The sequence below is a fragment of the Psammomys obesus genome, unplaced genomic scaffold (genome assembly GCF_907164565.1).
Source record: "Psammomys obesus unplaced genomic scaffold, mPsaObe1.curated_primary_1811, whole genome shotgun sequence".
NCBI classification, from domain to species: Eukaryota; Metazoa; Chordata; class Mammalia; order Rodentia; family Muridae; genus Psammomys; species Psammomys obesus.
The window spans coordinates 13,063,568-13,073,027 of NW_026596046.1; positions in this window are offsets into that span (position 1 = coordinate 13,063,568).

The window sequence follows — 9,460 nt, forward strand, 5'->3', positions numbered from 1 at the left end:
CAAGCCAGTAAGCAGCACCCCTCTGTGGCCTCTATATCAGCTCCTCTCTTCAGTTTCTAGCATGACTTCCCTGGTAGATTACAAAATATAAGATGAAATAAACCTTTTCCTCCCCAAGTTGCTGTTGGTCATGGTGTTTTATCACAGTAGTAGAAATCTTAACAAAGACAGCTGTAGCGTGCGCATACACACACACAAACACAAACAACACACAAAACACTCCATTATTTTTAAGTGTAATTTAGAAAAAAGAAAAAATACCCAACAAGATTTGTGATTTCCTAATTAGATCATGTTTGCAAGACAAAATAAATGTATTTTTAAAAATTAGTTTGCTTTAGTGTATGAGTATGGGCAGTTCACTGTGTCTGTGTGTTCCCTGCACATCTATGTACCTGCACATAGGTAAACATCAGGAGTCACTTCTCATTTTTCAGTCTTTCACTAGAACCTGGAGATCACCAACTTAGCTGGGCTGCCTAGCCAGCAAGCCCCAGGGACCCTCCATTCTCTGCCTCCCAAGTTCTGTGGTTCTCATCATGCACCACAAAACCCAGCTCTTTTCACTGGCAACGGAGCTCGGGTCCTTATGCTTGATCAACAAGTGATTTGCTGACTGAGCCAATTTACCTAGCAGTATAGATGGTTTTTCACCTACAACAGTTAGTCATTAGCACAGCCCACATCTGTGAACATCAAACGGTCATGTGCCTCTTTTCCACGCAGAGCACAATCCTTGTGCCTTGAGTGTAACCCAAAGTACTACACCATTGTGAACTAAGAGTCAAGTGAAGCGCTGACCTTCCAGCCTGATCTCATGTCTTCATTATCAGGGACCTGTTGAAAAGTCTTCTTATGTGCACACACCTCCGGTACCCTGCATATATAATGGTGAGGTAAGAACAAGCAGTCACACAGACAAGGAGAGACTGAGAATCATAGAGCCAGGAAATCCTCAAGGCTGATGTTTTGAAGACTTTCCACCTTGAAGCGGAGGGAGCAGGCCTTCAAACCCATTCAAAAGCAGCCCTGATCTAGCGATTCCCTGAGTCTGCCGTCCAGAGTTCAGGAAACACTCTGCCAGTGCCTTAGCGGTTCAAGCCCACAAAGCTGGTCATTAGACACTAGAATGTGGATTTCTGCTGCTCCGAAAGCCCACATCTGCTGGAACCCAATTGTCAGCTTGCCCTACAACCAAGAGGCCGAAGTCTCCCTTTCTTCTCTTTTCAAACCTGTTTCACAAATATTTCAGAGAAAGAACTTGGAAAACCTTCCAGGCAAGGGAAACTGGAAGCCATATGCAGGATGTGTGAGAAGCAAAGACCAGTACAGGACTGGCTGTGTTTGCTATGCCTCAGAAGAGTGGTCTAAATGATAAATACATACAAAAAAAATTAAAGAAGGAAACTTCACATCTCAATGCAGGCCAGCCATCTGTGCAGGGGGTAAGAAAGGAGAATTAGGCAAGACAAGCCCCAGACAACTCTAAGTACAGCTTGTCTGGGCACTTGAGGTGTCTTCTTCCTTGGGGCAGGAGTGGACATGTGAAAGTGCCCTTGCTGTGCTCTGTCACTGTCCATGGTGGTCTCAGAGCAAATGTGGCAGATGAAAGGGAGAGGCATCAGGAGCCATAAAGCAGACTTCTTGTACTAAGTTCTAGTCAAGATAAGAGAGACGCTCCTTCATAACCACCAACAAAGGAGAGATGTGGGTGGAAAAGGCAAGCAGTTATTTATTTCAATAGCTCCTGGTACAATATCCTTACTGGCTGCTCCTCAGTGATTCTTTCTTCATTTCCACCTGGACTAGCAAGAAACATGAAAATTATTTTTTTTTGTTTCCGATTTACCCGAGCTTTTAGATTAGCATTAAGTGAAAACAAAACTAATGAGAAGTCATCTAAGCTCTTGAAAGAAGCTCAGCTTAGATGCATAAACTACAGAACCTTTGTGGAATTCTTTGAATACCAGTATAGTTTGGCCTGCTTTGTTGTTTGGTTTTGTGAGTTTTGCTGCAATGCCATGCTCCTTACTAAAAGGAATGTTCATCTACACGTAAAAATGCAGTAATGATACTAAAAGCTAATGCTTTGTAGTTATTATATATCAATTTTCCAAGTGCTTTCTTTGCATACATTAGCTGATTGAGTTCTCATAACAAGTGAGTCTGTGGCCTCATTGCACAGTGGGCAGCTGAGAAAGGTTGTACACTCTTCAAGTTCATGCAATGAAGTCATGAAGCAGCTGCAGCTGCCCTGGTACCCTGGTCAGCATTCGTAGAGCCCTTGGTTTCTTATATGAGACTCTGGTGGTCAGATGGATGTCCGAAATCAGACGTATTAAAAAGGTTAGAACGGTCAGCAAGTTATACATTGTTGGGATGAGGGGACAGAGACCACAGCCAGTTCTACACCGCCACTCTCAGCAGCCTCATGAATTTCCCTAGACTTTTAGGAATTAGGACTCACATCAAACTTGGATTTATGGCTTGGACAATAAAATGAATTTCAGGACTAGTGTGTTGGTTAATTTATACTGTCAACTTGATACCACTAGGGTTACATGGAAAGAGGGAACTTCATGTGGGTTGGTCTGGTGCTCTGTATACAAACATTAAATTCTGGACCCCAAGATCTGGTTGCAGTCCAGACAACCGCATTCTCACACACACCGGTCTTTGCTGTGTAAACTTTACTCTCTGATTAGTTAATTAAAAGAAAGCCAGGAAAGCCTGGAACTGGGCAGAAGAGAAGTAGGTGGGGCTTCATTTCTAGGGCTTGGGGGTCTCAGGTAGTGACCACAGGTGGGAGGAAAGGAAGAAATAAAAGAAGAAAGATGGAGGAAGAAGAGGTAGCCTGAAGGAGCAGATCCAATGCTTACGGGGTGAATTTTGGCAAGTAACTTGGGGAGTGCAGCTGGGAGGTAGCTAGCTGGGACGTAGCCAGACTAGCTTAGAAAAATAGTTTAACTCATACCTGCACAGTTATTGTGCTTAAAGCTTGTTTAAATAAACCAGTAGTTTTCTGCCTTAATTACTGGGGAACCAGCTGGGTCATAGAAAAAGCCTTCTAGAATTAATACACATTCAACAACAGAAACCTAAATTGAATGATTGCCTAGATCAGAGTGGTCTGTGATCAAGTCTGGGGAGGGCTGTCTTGATTGGTATGTGGCCCCAGCCTACTATGGGTGATATCATCCCCTAGGAAGGTAGCCAAGGGTTGTGAAGGAAATCTAAGGTCTCATAGGCCTCAGAGAGAACCAGTGAGAAGGGAGACAATAAACATTCTCGCCATGGTTTCTCTTTCAGTTCTAGCCCTGATTCCCTCAATGATGGACTGTGACCTGAAAATGTCAGCCAAAAACCAAACCAAAACAGCCAAAAGAAAACCCCTTTTCTCTTCTAAGTTGATTTTGGGCCAAGGGTTTTACAGTGTGCTTACAGCCACAGAAAAGAAACTGGAACCACTAGCCAGTTTATGATGAAGCACGGTTGGAGAATTTTAAAATGCTTTTTAGTGTAGGCACAGCATCCATCTGAGTACTTTGGCGTTCTCTAAGAAAGTTACAAAAAGTAAGGCATATTTAAATATGGGTCTGGCTTCTATAAGGTGGAATCACAATTACTTATTAGCCTTAAACTTAAATATATTTAATGTCTCCCATGTTGCATATTGAATGATTTCTAAGAACACCCCACTTCCTCTTTTCATAAGTAAAGTAAGTGAGGTGACTCCAGAGGTGCCTTAGATGGAATTACAATCTGATAAGGCAAAACCGGAAGCCACTAGAGCTGCACAAGAGATTTAATACACATCCTTTCTCTGTAAACGGAGTTTCTGTGAGATTCCTACAAACCTACAGATTTACAGCTGCGAAGGGAGAAAGGCCTCATACAGCTGAGATTGTGCTGGAATTCTTGCTTCTCTGATGAAGGGGATTTGACTGGATTCCTGGGGTGAGAGGCTGGTTTTTCTTCTTGCATCTTTTAGATCTTCTCTGACTTTCTCTCCTGTCTAAGATATGACATACAGTACCCCTAGTGTGATCAGAGGTGCTCCTCCATATTTGTAACCTTGTCATATTTGGAACAATAAAGGTTATTCTTTATTGTCTCCCCAAACTGTGACCCCAAATAAACCCCTGCCTTCCTGGAGTTTCTTGTTGATAGATATGTGGTAGCAGGAATGGGAAAAATAAAGTAAGTAGCATAATAATTGATACCGGTGTTTATACTAAATGGGATAAATGCGAAGGAATACTGATGTCGGCCTTAATGCAAGTAGCACAGTTATCATTTAGCAAATAGGTGCTGAAACACTATTGCTTTTTTTGAACCAAGATCTGGGTTGGAGGTTGGGTCACTTTCTGTGCTCCATCCTTCCTCTCTGACATGAAGTGATACTAACAGCACTTGTTCAGTTTAGGGAGCACAGTGCTCACCGCTCCATGAACCCTCTCCATATAAATCCTCTCAATGGCCTCAAAGAATAGGAACCATCTCCTCTTCTTTTTGTTCTTTTTATTTTTTTAATATTAATTACAGTTTATTCACTTTGTATCCCAGCTGTAGCTCCCTCCCTCATTACCATCCAATCCCACCCTCTCTCCCTCATCTCCTCCCATGTCCCTCTCCAAGTCTGCTGAGAGAGGAGTTCCTTTCCCCTTTCCATCTGACCCTAGCCTGTCAGGTCTCATCAGGACTGGCTGCATTGTCTTCCTCTGCTACCACAGAGAGCCTCTGAAAGACTACCCATCAGAGTTCCAAAGCAGATGCTGAGGCTCATAGCCAAACTTTCGTCAGAGTGCAGGGAATCTTATGAAAGAAGGGGGAGATAGAAAGACCTGGAGGGAACAGAAGCTCTACAAGGAGAGCAACAGAACCAAGAAATCTGAGCCCAGCAGTCTTTTCTGAGACTGATACTCCAATCAAGGACCATACATGGAGATAACCCAGAACCCCTGCACAGATGTAGCCCATGGCAGCTCAGTCTCCAAGTGAGTATCCTAGTAAGGGGAACAGGGACCATCTCTGACATGAACTCAGTGGCTGGCTCTTTGATCACCTCCCCCTGAGGGGAAGCAGCCATCTCCTCTTTTTAGTGGAGGTGGCCGAGACTCTGAGATTAAGTCATTTTCTTTTGGTCACAGGATAGCACATGACACAGGAAAGATTTGAATGAGGCTCTGGTGGACCCCAAAGTGCCACCTCAGCTTAGTTTTGATAATGAAAGCCCAAATGGAGTACCAAAGCACTGATGAATTGTCAGTTGGTGCAGCACTAATTTGCTCAGAATCGCAGGTTGTGGACCAGCTTTCAGGCTGTTGGAGATCTTTGGTCCTGATGTCCATCGTCACCAAAGTGTGTCTGTCCTCATGCTCTTGGTATCTCACCAGTGCAATGATCAATCTGCAGTTTAATTGCATAAATACTCAACAGGACACCTTCACGTGTGTGTCCCAATCCTTTTGGAAAGAAGCCTGAATGTATCAACTGTGATTATCCATCCACATTTCCCCCCAAGAGGCTTAGGAAAGTGGCTATACACATAGTTTTTTGCTACCACCTGTTTTCCAGCTTGTCTTGGTGTCTGATTATAACAAAGCAGAAATGCAGAGAAGGGGGTAGTTTTCTACGATTTTCTCTGGCTGAGTTAAAAGGCTGTTGAGGAGCAGGGAGGTGTGATTCAGAGCATGGCCACAAGTTGCCCTTCACCTCCACATCTCACCATTTTGTGAAACATAAAATATTAATATCTGTGTGACTAGTTAAAACAAATGGTTGTCTCCCAAGTAAGTGACTAAGTCAGACTCTGAGGAAGTTTTGAACTAATGTTTGGGTTGGGGCATGAGCCCTTCCGTGTTCTGGGTCCTGGTCTAACATGCAGTGGTACAGAGGCAGTCCACCATTTAGTGTTATGTAACAGTTAATGACCGATGCACATATCCAAACAATTTCATTCAATGCCCTCCATAACTTTGATAAGGATGATTACGGGGTGGCTCATCTATTTTATAGATGAAGATTCTGAGAGACTGAGTTCCCATAGATAACATGAGCCATAGAACCAGGATTCAAACCTGTACCTGCCTGACACTAAAGCCCCCATTGCTAACTCTTGTACTTCTGACAGTCGTGTACATAACCCCAACATTAATGGTACCTGCTGTTGTACCACCTGCATGATATTTGATGCAGAATGTCTCAATTTTTTATTTTATGCAACTTTTACTCTCCATATATTCAGACCTCTCTCTGACGTCAATGAATATTTGGTCTACTGATTTTAACATGTCCTCAAAACTACCAGGTAGACAAAACAAATGGCAAAGGAATGCTCTGTTCTATTGCCATAAATCTCCTTCAGCTCAAAAGCATTTTTATATAATGAATAACAGTAAATAAAGACTTATTGCTGCTCAAGTGGCTGAGAAGATATGACAGCTGTAGGTGCAATCCTGAAGAAAGCATTTTACACCACCCCATTAAGGCTCAGGGAATACCGTGGAAGAGGAGGTGTGAAGTATGTAAGAGCCAGAAAATAGGATGAAGGACTTCAAAATGTCATCATCTGGACTCAGTACAACCATTTCAATCTTAGGTCACAACAACTGTGGTGACCTTCACTAGGCCCACCAATGAGCAGCTCTATGATCAGTCATGGAAGAAGAAGGATTTCATGGGGATCTACCTTTTATTGTTGAATTTTGGTTATTGATAGATTCTAGGAGAGGGTGATTCACTGTCTTTAGCTGTATACCCGCTGCTGAATTTACTTGACTTCAAAGGGTAGCTCCAAACACGTGGACACATAGCCAGCTCTATTTAAGCACAGTGAGGCACAACAAAACAAATAGACGTGTGTGTGTGTGTGTGTGTGTGTGTGTGTGTGTATGAGAGAGAGAGTTGTGAGGAAGAAGAGGCTAGACAGGGGTATTAGAGAGATAGGACAGGGTAGGGGAAAGGGTGGTCATTATACAGTGTGTACATGTGTAAAACTGCCTAACTAAGATACAATGTGTGGAATTATAATAAATAACAGTAGTAGCATTATGTTGCTATATGTTTGCATGTATATGTACATATATTATTCCCCCTATATATATATATGGGGAATATACATGTACATATTATACATATACATACATATATATATATTTAGTATATATGTGTGGGGAATGTACATATATATGCATGTACATTTTATGTATATATGTTGGTTGAACTCCTCTAATGAGCAGTACAATGAAAGTGGCCTCATTTTGAAGTAATATTTACATGAAGGCACTCAATTTAAGGAAGTCCTTAGAATGGATTCTGGCAAAACACAACTGATGTCTTATTTAAAAAGAGGGATTTCGCACGGAGAGAGACATGTACAGAGGGACTAGAATGTGAAGACAAGGGAGAAGTGGACCCTGTGGCTTCACCAAGGCGTGTGTACACCAAGAATCTCTGAGAATGGATGGCAAATGCTACAAGCTAGACGAGGCCAGGCGGGGTTCTTTTCCAGGACTGTCAGAAAGAGCATGGTCCTGCCAGTTCCTTCTCTCAGGTTTCCAGCCTACGAAATGGCGACAACAAACTTCATGAAGCCCTCTACTTGGGCTTATCTTGTCACAGCAGCCACGGGACCCTACTAGTATCATTAGTCATGATGTCCGCTGGGATTCAGGCTCTGTACCAGGCTAGAGAAAGAGTAAGATAGACAATTTACAATCGAACACTAGGGACAAATACCCAATTAATTGAATTAATTGATATCCACAATTGTGGTACACACAATGAGGGAGAAGAAGATTCTGGGCAAGGAGAACTTGGGGTTTGGACCTCACTTGGCCTTTGAGAAAATTATCCATGGGAAGAGAAGTTCAAACCTCCAGGGTCTCTGGAGTTGGGAGGTGAGATTTGATGGTAGGAATGAGCATGACAGAGAGAGGAAACAAAAAGTCATGCATGAAGGGATAGAAAAAATATGGGGGTGGATAGAGGTAGAGGGAGGAGCTGAGGTGTTGGTTTTGTTAATAATGATCAGTGTTCAGCGCAAGGATTCAAATTCCATGTTGTCTGGGTCATTCTAGCCCCTCACCTGACCTGAGCACTGCTGTGAAGAAGCAGTCTTGACGAAAAAAACACCATGAAGACGATGTGTACTGCTAAGCCAGCTTTGCCCTTGGCCTCTGAAAGCCTTCAGGTCCCACCTCTTCTAAGCCTCAGTCAGAGGTGCCAGCTGGGAAGATTAATGCCTGCCTGGGGCTTCGCCGCCATCTCGTCAGACTCAAGGGTCTTGGAAAGGTCTCCTTTGTTACAGTCAAATGGTCTGTAACTTCAGCTCATGGCTGTAAATGTCTCTTTTCAATTTCTTAGATTTCGGGACTTTGAGCTTTGCTTCAGTAAAGAAGTGTTCCGTGACAATGGAAAAGGAAGTGATTGATTGTCCCTATCGCCTAAGACACAAAGCCGTGGAGCACTGGGGCTTCTTGCGTGGTCTAGGGTTGTACTTGCCCCGGAGTGCACATTCCAGCTGCTCTGGCAATCTCACCCTGACCTTCAACTCAGATTTTTTTTCCCCCGTTAAAATAATAGGTCTGACCCAAACTAAAGCTTTTATGAGAACAAAACAAAGACTACTCAGAATACCTGGAACTTGGAAAGGCCTCACTTGCTACTCAATATTATCATCATTATTGTTCCTCCCATTAATTAAAATCTGCAACAATATGCACAGACTTTCCGACGTTCAGGAGCCTAAGTACATTCACATGTTCGTTGTAATCAAGTCTAAGCGTGGGTAAGTGATTAGTGGCCATGATGTTAATTAACTCTCCACAGCAAAAAGGGACCAGGGAGAGCCCTGCACTTAAGCAGCTGACTGCAATGGAACTGTTCTGTTCTGCAAAGGCTCTCGACGGGGGCTCTCTGCTTTCCACTCAGGGCAGACAGAAGTTAGCGAGCAAGAAGATCACCACTCCCCTCCTTTTTAATTAGAAAGCACTAAGAAGATGAAAATGCATAATAAGGCTCTGCAGTAGTTAAGTGTAATTCAAGTAATGTGTGCCTGGGGACCCTCTCCATCACCGCGCCGGCACGCAGAGCAGTGCAGTTAGGAGCTGGCTTGTCGGAGCATGGGCGCCACCTGAACTTATTCCTTTGTCAGCTCGGTTAAGTGCTATCTGTGGGGCATTTCCTCGTCACTTACCCTCACCTGGGCCTCAGTTTCCCACGGATATTGTAATGATAGTAGAACTGACATCTTGGTGTAGTTGGGAGAGTATGGCAAGGGGACAAACCATATCAATTACCTTGTGTTTAGAAGTTAGAGCAGACACATGGTAGAGACACTTCATAGTGTCATTTGGGGGAGGGGAATCAGGCATCCAGGGAATGAAGATCATTCTGGTAAATGAAGTAAGCACACACACACACACACACACACACACACACACACACACACACACAC